Raw genomic sequence first — 12,847 nt, forward strand, 5'->3', positions numbered from 1 at the left:
GAGGCTTTGATAGGATGGTTAGCCAGTGTTTATTTCCCATGGTATGGGTCTTAAACTAGAGGGTAAAGTTTAAGGTGAGAGGGAGGGGGTGAAAAGGGATTTGCGTGGTAAATCTTTCACAGAAAGTGCAGTTGATGCCTGGAATAAGCTGCCAGAAGTGGTGATGGAGTCAGGAATAGTAACAACATTGAAGAAGCATCTGGATTAATACTCGAATGAGCAAGGCACCGGGAGATATAGAATTAATGCAAGCAAGTGGGATTAGATAGTCAGCATAGACATGGAGAACCTATTTCAATGCTGTTAAATTTTAGAATATAATTATTTCTTGTTGAGTGTTTGTACAGCTTCAGCCAATTAATTATTCATTACTTATCATGTTAACAATTGCAACCAATTGACGCTTTCAAGATGATGTAATAAGGAAACCACTTTCTTGCAATTTTAATTGTGAAATGTTTCACTTCCCATTCATGAAACCTAAGGATTTGACCAGAAATCTTACGTAATATTAATTTGAGAATTCTGGTAAAGCAAATGGCAAAAAAAATGCAGTACATTCATTGGATATTTAGTATTTCCATTTCATCATTTGTACATTTTGTTTCCCTAATTTACAAAGGGACTGGAGTTACGAGAATCACAAGGCCAATTCCCATAAGTTGTGCAATGCTGGGCAAATGGCCATGGAATTACTTCAGACCTGAACTGTGCAATCAAAAGACTGGTGCAAGATGGGTAAATAATCTAATGTTTGGATATCTCCACCTGGTAATAATCCATTTTAGACAAGAAACAGGACTTAGCATCCAATTAATCCCACATATTTACTCTGATGCAGAATTAATATGTTGCTTCCTAAAATTCGGTCAACCCGAAAGGGGCGACACAAGATTGCAGTGGTAGAGTTGCTGCTTACAGTGTCAGAGACCCGGGTTTGATCCTGATTCTGGATGCTGTCTGGACGGAGTGTGACGGCATGAGATTTGTCCGGGTGCTCCAGTTTCCTCCCACACTCCAGGTTCACCCCGCGGTGCCACGCGTCAGATGCCTTCCCAAGGTGCTGCAGCCGCAGTGCGTACCTAGAAGATCCAAAAGCTTGATGGACAACATTTAATTGTGCAGTTGCACATGTGGCAAATAAAGCACCATTGAAGATGGTCAGTTAATTGGCTTCGGTAAATTGAAAATTGTCCCTCGAGTGTAGGACAAGGTGATTGCTGGTCAGCGTGGACTTGTTGGGCTGAACAGCCTGTTTCATTACTGTATTAATAAAGTCTAAAAGTCTAAAGTGAACAATGCCATTGAGCAGATCACCCAGCCACTCCTTGGGCCATTGTACTGTTTATAATAGAGAGATTAAACGAGAATTTACCGTTTGAAGTTTGATCTTTATTTTATGAGAAGTTGGAGTGAGAGACTGTGAAGAACCCACCAGTCCGCATGCGCATCAATCTACAGAGCCACAGTGTATGAAACCACAGTCCACTTGAACCAGATTCAAGCTATGGAGAGATTAATAACCCTTGACTTACCTAATGAAATTTATGAGATTATGGGTTGGGAGTGGAGGGCACGTAGTCTCTCACTCCAACTTCTCATAAACTTAAGATCAAACTTAAAACGGTAAGTTCTCATTTAATCTCTCTATTTTATTTTGGTCTCGTCACGAGACTACGTGAAGCCTTTGAAGCTCTGTGGTTTCATGCAGTACACCAATCTGTATGGGAACACACTACACAGATAAACCATAGATGGTAGAAAGGACATAGGCCTTTAACACATAATGCTAACTTTACACACATGTACATTGACCTTAACAGGTCCGCTGTCCCATTTACCTTGGAGTTACAGGTAAACAACTCATGTAGCACTGTCCAGAATTCTATCTGCAATCGTCCAGACCTGTTAAGCGGTTTATTATAAAACTTCTGAAAGGTTCGTTCATCCGTTCTATTGACTGCCAATGTGGCTGCAGCCCTGGTAGAGTGTGACTTGAAAATATCTGTATTCACTCCCGCTTTCAACAGTGTACACTTTATCCATCTTGAAATAGTCTGCACCGACACTTTTTATAACTTTTGTTTGAGAGACTTTTTATAACTTATGAAGAAGTTTTTTCCTTCATCTCGTAGGTTCTTAGTAACCTCAATGTACTTTTTCACCTAATTAACAACCCACAAACTCCGATCAGGTGGGTATGCTGCCATATCCAACTTATACCCAACCGTGCCTGGCCTGCTCTGCTTTATGTTCATCCACATAAAATACTACCTTCTTGTCAGATATGACCGAGTTATCCATACGGAGTTTGCATGAAGATTGAGCTCAGCGTGCTAAAGTGCTAACCAGACTATTTATTTTATGCCTTTCCCCCCTTCTGCCTCATCAGTCGGGTACTACGCAAAATACAGATGGACTCTGCTTCAGGTATTTTGATAGTACCCGACTGGCCTACATAGCCATGGTTCCCAGTGGTCCTCGACATGGTCATTGAAACTCCAATGACCATTCCCAGTAGTCCAGACCTATTGACTCACCCGGTGTCAGGCATAAGTCATCCATGCCATGACAGAATCAACCTACTGGGTTGCAGATTCTGAACAGACCACTGCTGGGCCTGGGATTGTCTGACAGGACCATCAACACGATGACAGTGTCCCACCGTATGTCCACCAGGAAACAATACCTATCGAGCATAAGGAAGTGGGAAACATACTGCTCGAAAACTGGGACAACATATTCATCAACAACCGTAACTAATGTACTGGAGTTCCTGGCCGGCCTTCACCATAATGAAGGACTAAGCTACAGTGCCATCAATAGCGCCAGAAGTGCTCTGTCAGCCTACTTAAATCAGGCACAAGAACAACAGGCCATAGGGTCTCACCCACTTAAAGTAAGTGCCATAAGCATGACTAACGTATGAGTGAGCTGCTCCAACGTTAGAGATGCAGCTGGTGCCAATTTGCATAAAAATTATAAAACTGATTTCACATTCCACACTTCTTTGCATCTAGGCTTTAGAGGGATCATATTAAAGACACCTTTCATAAACTTTGTCACCAGTGGGTGAGAGTCAATTGTTTGTTGTCCCACTCCAAGCACTAGATACGATGATAAGGCACTGCGAGCAGTGTTAATTGCGCTATAACTTAGTCGCTTCTCATAAAACCAAACTGAAAGAAATCTAATCCTCTGCTACCGGCTTTAAAGTAGCTCTCATATGTATTCTCACAAAACATTTCCCCTTGTGTTATGTAGGTTGCATACTGCTTTCTTGTGCCATCTTGCCAAGCTGCAGTGATCACGTCAACTGTCTTGCTGGATAGTCCTATAAACTCGAAGGGTCTCTTTAAATCCTGCAAATTAATAAATCAATACGATCATGGAGTGGATGCGATGCTCGAGTGACAGGTTGAACTAACAACTGTTCGTGTCTGCGAGCAAACATAGGAGCATCTTTCAGCAGTCCTTTTAACAATGGAAACCATGGTTGAGTAGGCCAATTTGGCACTACTATAATTCCTGTTGCCTTGTCTTGAGTTATCTTTTGGAGGCATCTTCCGATAAGACAGAATGAGGAAATTCTTGACCTGGTGTCTGCTTCAAATTTTGAACCTACATGGCAGGTGTGCAGCTGACACCCATATTCTCCTCTTATACACCGCGCCCAAATGGACTTTGCTTAGTGCATCACATGTTTGAGACTTACAGCCACCCATATGGTATACGCTACTGCTGTTGTGTTTTTCAAATGTAGCCTGATTTGCATATCATGGTCATTCGCACAATACGTTCTCAATGCATGGAATGCTGCTAGCATTTCCAATTAGATGATGCCGTATTTATGGCCATGTCTCAATTCATCCCCATTCCACCTGCCGCCACAACTAACATCGTGGAGCTGGCGGCCTCCAAACCAGAATCGACCTGAGGGCTCCAGCCGTAAAGCCTGCGGACTCACCATCTGGCTGACGTCGGAGCTGTGGTGGCACTGCGGCTGCGGTTGCGACACGACTTCCGAGCTTCGGAGCTCTGGCCGCGGGCCGTCTGAACGGTGGAGTCGGGAGTGCGCAGGTCCCTAGCGGGAGACCGATTTTCGGGGAGCTCCCGCAATGGCAACTTCGTCCGCCCCGAATCGAGGGGTTTGAATCGACCCTGAGCAAGGCCTTACATAGAACAGAGTGGCTTAAACGACCGCGGGACTTACCATCGCCCACTGGGGGTTTTAACATCGGTCCCCTCGGTCGCGTCAACGATGCAGTTTGGCTGCCTGACCGCGGGAGAAGAACAAAAGACAGGGAAGAGATAAGACTTTTAGCCTTCCATCACAGTGAGGAGGTGTTTGGAGATTCACTGTGATAGATGTTTATGTGGAACTGTGTTAATTGTGGGTTTTGTCTTTTGCTGTTATGACTGCAGGAACAAAATTTTGTTCAAATCTGTTTGAATGACAATAAAGGGCAATTGAATTGAATTGAATCGAATTGAGCTAGTATAAGTGTCAGTTACACCCCAGCCCTGTCCATTAACATCACTTTGTAGTGTTATTGTGGGCTTACTAGGTACAATGAGCCTGTACACTCGTGTGTGTGCTCATTCCCCCACTGGAATTTGGATATCAACACTGTCGTCAGCCTCATACACCTATCAAAAAGTCCCTTAATCAATTTTAGGGTAAGAACCTTCTCACGATCCAGGCTTCTATAATGCATGGCCCCAAATTGTGTGGCTGGGAAGGAAGCTACCAGCTTGCCTATCACCCTCGCAACATGTCGTATAGTAGACTTCTTATTCTTAATTAGGCCTGGGCATGTATCTACAATATTCTGTTTCTTATCTGTAGGTAGGATCACAGACATGTCTGAAGAGTTTATAACAAAGCCTAGATATGCAATGGTTTTTGTTGGCTCGAGCCTGGACTTTCCTGGATTAATAACAAATAGTAAGATTAAACGAGAACTTACCAGTTTGAAGTTTGATCTGTATTTTATGAGGAGGAACGTTGAGGGAATACGTGAAGAACCCGCTTCCAACGCATGCGTGTCATTCTTCAAAGCAGCGGTGTGAGGTCACAGGAACCTATAATGATCTAACATAGTAAGATTATCAAAGAGATACCAGTTTTTGATATGATCATAAGAGGGTGGGAGCGGAGGGCACGTATTCCCTCAACGTTCCTCCTCATAAAATACAGATCAAACTTCAAACTGGTAAGTTCTCGTTTAATCTTACTATTTTACTTCGGAGTCACGTGAGTGACTTCGTGAAGATTTCAAAGCTCTGTGACCTCATGCCGTGGAACGAGTCCATGCTCACAACTGCCTTGGGTATTGGGAGAGAGCATCATTAGTAATTTTAAAACACACTTATACAAAGAGTTGTTTGGTATAACGAAAAAATATATAAATTTTTTTAATTGACAATCATAGCCCTGTAACCTTTCGGGCAAATTATATTGTTGAACGTAAAATGGTTTCCGAACACGATGATGGCTCCAAAATATAACTGGTTTATTATAAAAACCTTTGGAAAAACCCTTTCGGATGACCATCCTGTCATTCTGAGGATTTGGTCTGTGGGTACCTCTAGAATTTTTGCTGCGGATGTTGCTGCAGCCCTGGTGGAACGAGAGTTAAAAAACATTAGTGTCTATTCCTGCCATCTTTAGGACATATTTGAGCCACCTTGATATAGTTTGGGTCGTGACCCTTTTTTGCGGTTTCTTGTAAGAGATTAACAACGCCATTCTCTGACCTCGAATGCTCTTAGTATATTCTATGTATAGTTGGATGTGTCTTGCTATACACAGTCGTTCGTCATATGGGTATACCATAAATTCAAACACTTGACCCGATGAACCTGGTCTGTTTTCTTTTATTAAATCCTGTATGACAAACACCAGTTTCTCGGGTGAGATGATCAGGGAGTCCAGGCTCAGTTTGCTTAATGGCTGGACTCGTTGTGCGGTAACTACCGCCATGAGCATAACCATCTTCATGGTCCGTTACTGAAGTGACAATGCTGTTATGGGCTACCAGCTCCTCAGCATGTTTAGAACAACACCCCCCTCCCAAGTTTTGTTACCAGGGGGTGCGTTCCCACCGTGTGCCGCTCTGTTCCTTGTGATAGGTAATTGGAGAGTGCACTTCTGGCACTATTGATGGCACTGTAGCTCCATCGATTATCATAATGGAGGCTTGTTAAAATTCCAATACGGCCAGAATGTTCTTGGCCTTTTGGTCGAGGTTGTTGTCCAAGCAGTATATGCCCCATTTCTTGATGTGTCGAAGGTACTGCTTGCGTGTTGACCGTCTTAGTGCAGATGAGATGAGATTCATCGTCCTGTCTGACAGCCCCATGCCGTGTAGTGGGTCTTTTAGACTCTACAAATCAACAAATCCATAGTCTTATGGCATGGATGACTGCCCCCAGTCACTGGATGAATTAATAAATTTGGCTATGTTCATGAGGGAACATGGTTCTAACACCATCCCCTGTATGGCCGAATACCATGATTTAGTAGGCCAGTCGGGTACTCTGAGAATTCCAGATGCCGAGTCTAGTTGAATTTTCCCTAGTACCCCATTGATGGGGCAGAACGGGGGAAATACATCACCCTATGGCTTTGTTTACATAACAATGCCAAGCTGGTTTTAGAATTTTAGTAAATAATATTGGGGCTGATGTTAGCCCCTTTGGTAAGCTCTATATTGCCAAAGTTCCCCCTCTTTTGAGTCAATGCCTGCCATATAGAAAAACCCCGCTGACACCAAGTCTTTATCAGTAATAAGAGTATCCATCTTAAAATGAACATCTTGAACGAATGTGTTTAGGGTTGAAAGGTCAATGATAATCCTGCAACCCCCATCTATTTTGTTTTTTAATAAATATGTTTGATACAAATTCTAATGTTCCATGAAAAGTATGCTCAATCACACCCTTTGTGTACAATTTTTGTAGCACCATGTGGGCTTTAGATTGTTTGGTTTATGTAAGGACAAAATGCCATTCTGGTGTATGTTGTACTGGGGTTATTGGGATGAGTAAATTCTATCAGATAACCCTGAATACTGCTGAGATTATATGAATCTGTAGTGATTCTATACCATACATAACTGTAGTGTTGCAACCTCCCCTCCCCCACCATCGTGGGTCCCTTTTTAACAGAAGAAACCACACCCACCTACTTCCATGGTTACCGGTGGTTGTGTTATTTCCTTGGTTTTTTGAAAAGGGGGTTCTGGTTTGATCTCTTGTTCGGGGTTGTGTGGGAGGTTGAGGCTTCCGCATCTTCCAGGGTGCTGCCCTGGCCATACCCTAAAAAGGCTACTGCGGGTTATACTGATTTCTGGCACTGCCACTGGTATGAGCCACATTTTTTATGGCCTTGCATGTGGCTGGTATCGTGCTCCAAAATAGGCCCTTGCGCTGGCCTTGATGAGCCCCAGTGTCTTGCTTCGTCCACCCACGGTTCTTTGTTTGCAAATGGTAGCATTTTAGGGGTCCAGTGCTGGCTGAATGGCAGCCTTCCATATGTAGTTCAGCTCATATTGCATATTACTAAACAGAGCTAGTGCGTCTTGATGGTCTTTGGTTACCTCCGTTTAGTCCAGGGCGCGGGTGTATGCTGTGATCCCTTCCGTCAATCCCTTTAAGATTTTTTGGATCTTGAGGTCCTGGTTCCTGATGTTCGTCCCCATATGCTGCCAAATGCATTGGTTTACACTGGGCACCTGTAATGCCTCACCGTTGCCAGGTGGCAGATGTCTGGCCAATCTCTGTAAATATTTCTTGTTGGCGTTTGTGGCCAGACATATAGTAATACTATTGCCATCCTGGATCCAAGTCTACCCATGTTTGACTTGGTTAAAGTAATCAGCCACCATGTCCAGCAGAGTCCCTGCTGTGTTAGGATCATGGGACGCTGTATTACCAGGCTCTGGCCCATCAGGGTCCTGCCTACTCTTTTTTATAGTTAGAGATCTCTAGGGTCCCGCACGGGGTACCCATGTGGGGCTTACCTCCTGCCCACTTGTCTTTTGTTCTGCGGACCCCTCTTGCAGGTCAGCCCAGAACTGACCCGCGGTGCTCCCCTCTGATGGGGTAGAAGCATTGTGCAGCCCTCAAAGAGGTACTGCTGTGGGTTTATCACATTGGAGCAAGGCTCCATACACCGCTTCTTCCCGCTCCAGCGCTCTCGGGCGCTGGTCGCAGGCGGTTATGCAAAGTCGGACCCTTCTGAGTCCACGACCTTGTTTGTTTTGTGTCTAGCCTTACCGCTCGGCCGCATGGATCTGGCCGGTGCGGGGCCGACATCGGGCACAGCTGATCCCACTACGGTTGATACAAGATACAAGATACATTTAATTGTCATTTGGACCCCTTGAGGTCCAAACGAAATGCCGTTTCTGCAGCCATACATTACAAACACATAGACCCAAGACACAACATAATTTACATAAACATCCATCACATCGCTGTGATGGAAGGCCAAATAAACTTATCTCTCCACTGCACTCTCCCCCCCCCATGTCAGAGTCAAAGTCAAAGCCCCCGGCTGGCGATGGCGATTGTCCCGCGGCCATTAAAGCCACGCAGGGTGATGCAAGGTCGCACACCGGGTCTTGGTGTTAGAGCCCCCGGCGTGCGCTCGCAGAGTCCCGCGGCCATTCCAAGCCGCGCGGGGCAGTGATGTAGGCCCCGCTCCAGGAGCTCTTCAACCCCGCAACTCGGGCGGGGAAAGTCGCCGTTGCGAGAGCCCTGAAAAGCGGTCTCCCTCCAGGGACCCGCGGGCTCCCGGTGCCGCCGTCCACAGACCTGCCGTTGGAGCCTCCGACTCTCCGGTCGGGCCGCAGCAGCAGCAGCAGCAGCAGCAGCAGCAGCAGCAGCAGCAGCAGCGCTCCTCCACCGTTCCACCCGCTCCGGACTCGGCCAGCCCCGCGACGGTGACGGTGAGTCGTCAGCACCAGAGTCCCTGGTCTCTTCCTGTTGGAGGCCGCTCCTCGTTGACGAGAAAAGAGAAAAGGTCGGGTTTCCCGTGCAGGGAGAGATTTAAAAAGTTTCCCCCCCCCCCCCCCCCCCCCCCCCCACCCCCCACACAAACACCCCAACAAAAAATAACAAAAACTACATAAAAACAGACAGAAAATAATAAAACGCGGACAGACTGCAGAGGCCGCTGCTGACCAGAGTCGCGCCGCCCACCATCCAAGTGCCGCTGGCTGCTGCTGGCTGCCCGCTGCTCCACGGTCCTCCTTCTCCAGCTTTGTCCTTCCTTCCGTGGAGTGGATATGGCCGGTGTGGAGGACATCTGGCACAGCTGATTCCATCTAGCCCATTTCTTTAACCCGGCTCCAACGCTCTCAGCGCTCCTGGCTGCTCGTTTATCTCAGACCGCTGGGACCGACCCCCATACTCACGGTACTGGTCCCTCGCGGTCGTTGCAGCCAGTCAACCCCACTCCAATGCCCTCAGTTCTGGGCACTCCTGCTTATATGGTCCTTAGATAAGGGACGTATTAGATATTAAAACTGATAATAAACAGATACTATAGTTGATCTTAGCCAAAAGGCCAAGAAGTGATCTCTGTAACTAAAAAACCCGCTGGGACCGACCCCGGTACTCACAGTACTGGTCCCTCGCGGTCCATTGCAGCCAGTCAACTCCACTGCAATGTCCTTGGCCTCGGCGCTGGCCCAGAAATGAATTCCCCCCCCCCCCCCCCCCCCCCCCCCCCCCCGGTGCAGGAGCGAAGTCGGGCACAGGTGTTTTCCCCTCCGGGAATCGATGTGCCGCTGCTGCTCCTGCCGCTGCCGGCTGCCGTTGCTGCTCTCCTGCCGGCTGCCTGCACTCCGCGGTCTTTCTGCAGCTTACATGGACCCGGTCCATGTCTGCACCTAAAGGGTAAGTGGAAGGAACGCAGAGTCTCTTACCTGCTGTTCCCGACTTTTAATTCTCCCGCTGGTGAACGTCGTTCCCTGCGTGTCGGGTTCGAGCCGCTCGACCGACCCCGGTGTTCACGGGGCTGGTCCTTCGCGGCAGTTCCGCAGTCGGTAAACCCCGGCTGTTCCTAGGGACCCCCTAATTTTAAAAAGTGCCAGAGCACTAATACAACCCACTGTTTTGTGGGTTGTTGGCTCTGTTTTTTCCCTCCACCCCGTATGGGGTGAAGTTGGCACTCGCTCCCGTTATGGGAGACAGTGGTGCCGACTTTCGTTGCTGGCTGACTGCTGCTGTACAGCGGCAGCTCGTCAGCCTTCCTGGAAACAAGAAGGAAGGTAAGGAATTTTCTTACCTGTTCCACAGCCCCAGGCCCATGTAGCGTCGGTCTTTGGGGCTGTGTCGGCTCCTGAGTGCTCCCTTGTCGGCGTTCCCGGAGCTGAAGTCGCACGAACTCCCGCTAAGGGAGACTGTCGTGCCACCGGCCGTTGCTAGCTGCCTGCTGTCCTTGTCGGCGCTTGCAGACTTCTCCCCCGCCAGCTTCCAACAGCCTTCTGTAGAAAAAAGGTAAGTAAAGAACGATGTTCACTTACCTTACTGTTGCAGGTTCGAAACCCCGCCGTTTGGGAGGAACGTCCTTCCTCCCGACAATGACGAGTTGCAATGCGTTAGCGTAATGACACGCATGCGTTAGAAGCGGGTTCTTCACAAAGTCACTCACGTGACTCCGAAGTAAAATTCTAGATCTTCTATGAGTGTCTTGGTTGCTAAAACAGCTACCTCTGTGTCATATTTTGTCTTTCCTACAATGAGCGTGTCACAATTTCTGTGACTCTCATGCATTGGTACCGGTTAGAATGCATCTTCAAGATCGATTGCGGCCATAAATCAATCCCCAGTAATCAGCAGTTTTGCTGAATGAAAATATCCATTATAAAATGGTTATATTCCAAGCCCATGTTCAGACTAGCCAAATCCAGAATGATTCGGTATACTCCATCTTTCTTAGACCTTGTGAATATATTGGAAATATATTCATCTTGTTCATGGACAGTCTCCTCAACCATTCCATTTTGTGTAATTTCACTACCCCTCACTTTATCCTCTGGCTTTTAATGAATAGACTTTATGTTCAATTTAAGCCAATCAATAGCAGTTTAATGGAGACACAAGGAACTGCAGATGCTGGAATCTTGACCAAAACACAAAGTGCTGGAATAACTCAGTGAAACAGGCAGCACCACCCTCCAACCTCAGTGCTCACCATTTCTTTTATTCTCCAGTCCCAGTCACCCTTTCTTTCCCCTCTTTCATATGCTCATCATCTCTGAATTCTTTATTTAAACAAATAAAGGGCTATTTCCCTTTTATCCCCCCTTTTTCCATACCCCATTGACCTTTCTACTGACATCCCTCCCTCTGGCTTTATATTTTACTTCTAATTTCCTCTCGCTATCTGACACCCTTTAGTCACGTTTTTACCTCTGGCCTTTGACACTTACTCCATCCATCTGCCAATCAAACCTTCCTCATCTGTATCCAACTATCATTTGCTAGGCTTTGTCCTTCCCCCACCTCTCTTTTCAGCTTTCTCACCCCCCCACCCCGGCCAATTCAATGTCTGGAAAAGGGTCCCAATGGAAATGTTGCCTGTCCTTCCCTTTCACAAATGCTGTTCGTAATGTTAAAATATGCAATATCATTGCAGGCTTCTGAGTGGAAATTTTCTCAGAACCCATTTCTGATCCACATGCTCAACAGGGAAGCTTTGGATGGGAAGCAGTGGTGCATGAAGATGAGCGTAGCATGAAACGGGCACGACACAAAGTGCGGGACTAAATCAGCAGGTCAGGCAGTATCTGTGGAGGACGCAAAATGCTGGAGTAACTCAGCGGGACAGGCAGCATCTCTGGAGAGAAGGAATGGGTGACGTTTTGGGTCTAGACCCTTCTTCAGAGGAGGAAGTTCATCTGTGGAATACATGTCCTCCACTTTTGTTGCCTGTCTCACAGAGTTATTCCAGCACTTTGTGTTTTGTTCAATATTCCAGCATCTGCAGCTATTTGTGTCTCCATTAAACTGCTATTGATTGGCTTCAATGGAACATAAAAATCAGTCAGTAACAACCAACTGATCATCATTGCTGGTTTCACAATACCTCCTGCCAAATATTCAAATTACATTAATGTAACACCATAAAATACATATAAAAGTTTAGTAAATTACTTCTGAGCATCATAAATTATATACATTTTCAACATGTTGAAAAATTAGCGGTGACCAGAATTTTGACGCCATGGAGATTAGCGAGAATTCTCGTGACATAGATGCAGTGGTAGTGGGTTGCCAGGAGGTCGTAGATTGTCGCCGGTGCTGACCAGTGAATTTCATTGGCTCATTGGGGAAAAAAACGTAAACAGTAGTTTTCAGAACCAAGGATAGCAAACCGGTAATGTTATGTCCGCCGAGCTTCACAGCCGTGTATCTCTGGCTTCTTAAAACGTTGTCTCCACTCCTTCTACCCCCTTCTCCCCACTCTCCCCCCCCTCTTTTAAAGAACTTACGTGACCCTTCCCGTACACTGTGCTTTCACCGTCTTAATTACAGCGCCAATTTTCCTGTTCATTGTGGTGTGTGTCTGTATCACTTTGGCTTTGCACCATGCGAATTTCACTCAGACAGTGCTCCCCCCACTTCCCCTGTTTCCCTGCCTGCATAACTGGCTGGTGTGTGTTATATGTGTGTGTGTCCCACTCTGACAGTCGCCATTCCAGTCACCGGTTTTTCAGCGACCTGCTATGACTTGTCAGTCTCCAGCAGCCGCCTGAAAAATCGCCTAAGTGGGACAGGCCCATAAGGCAGCCTCCCAAAGGAAATACTAAAATCAAAAGTTATCCAGCCT

General features: G+C 46.5%; 1 protein-coding gene and 1 pseudogene across 2 annotated transcripts in view; one reads left to right on the top strand and one right to left on the bottom strand.

Annotated features, from left to right (window-relative positions):
* LOC129709442 (sorcin-like) overlaps positions 1–12,847 on the top strand; it is a 199,970-nt gene that overhangs the window by 78,646 nt on the left and 108,477 nt on the right. The window lies entirely within an intron of this gene.
* LOC129693553 (U2 spliceosomal RNA) lies at positions 9,485–9,589 on the bottom strand (annotated as a pseudogene).

This window comes from Leucoraja erinacea, chromosome 2, assembly GCF_028641065.1.
Source record: "Leucoraja erinacea ecotype New England chromosome 2, Leri_hhj_1, whole genome shotgun sequence".
Lineage (NCBI taxonomy): Eukaryota > Metazoa > Chordata > Chondrichthyes > Rajiformes > Rajidae > Leucoraja > Leucoraja erinaceus.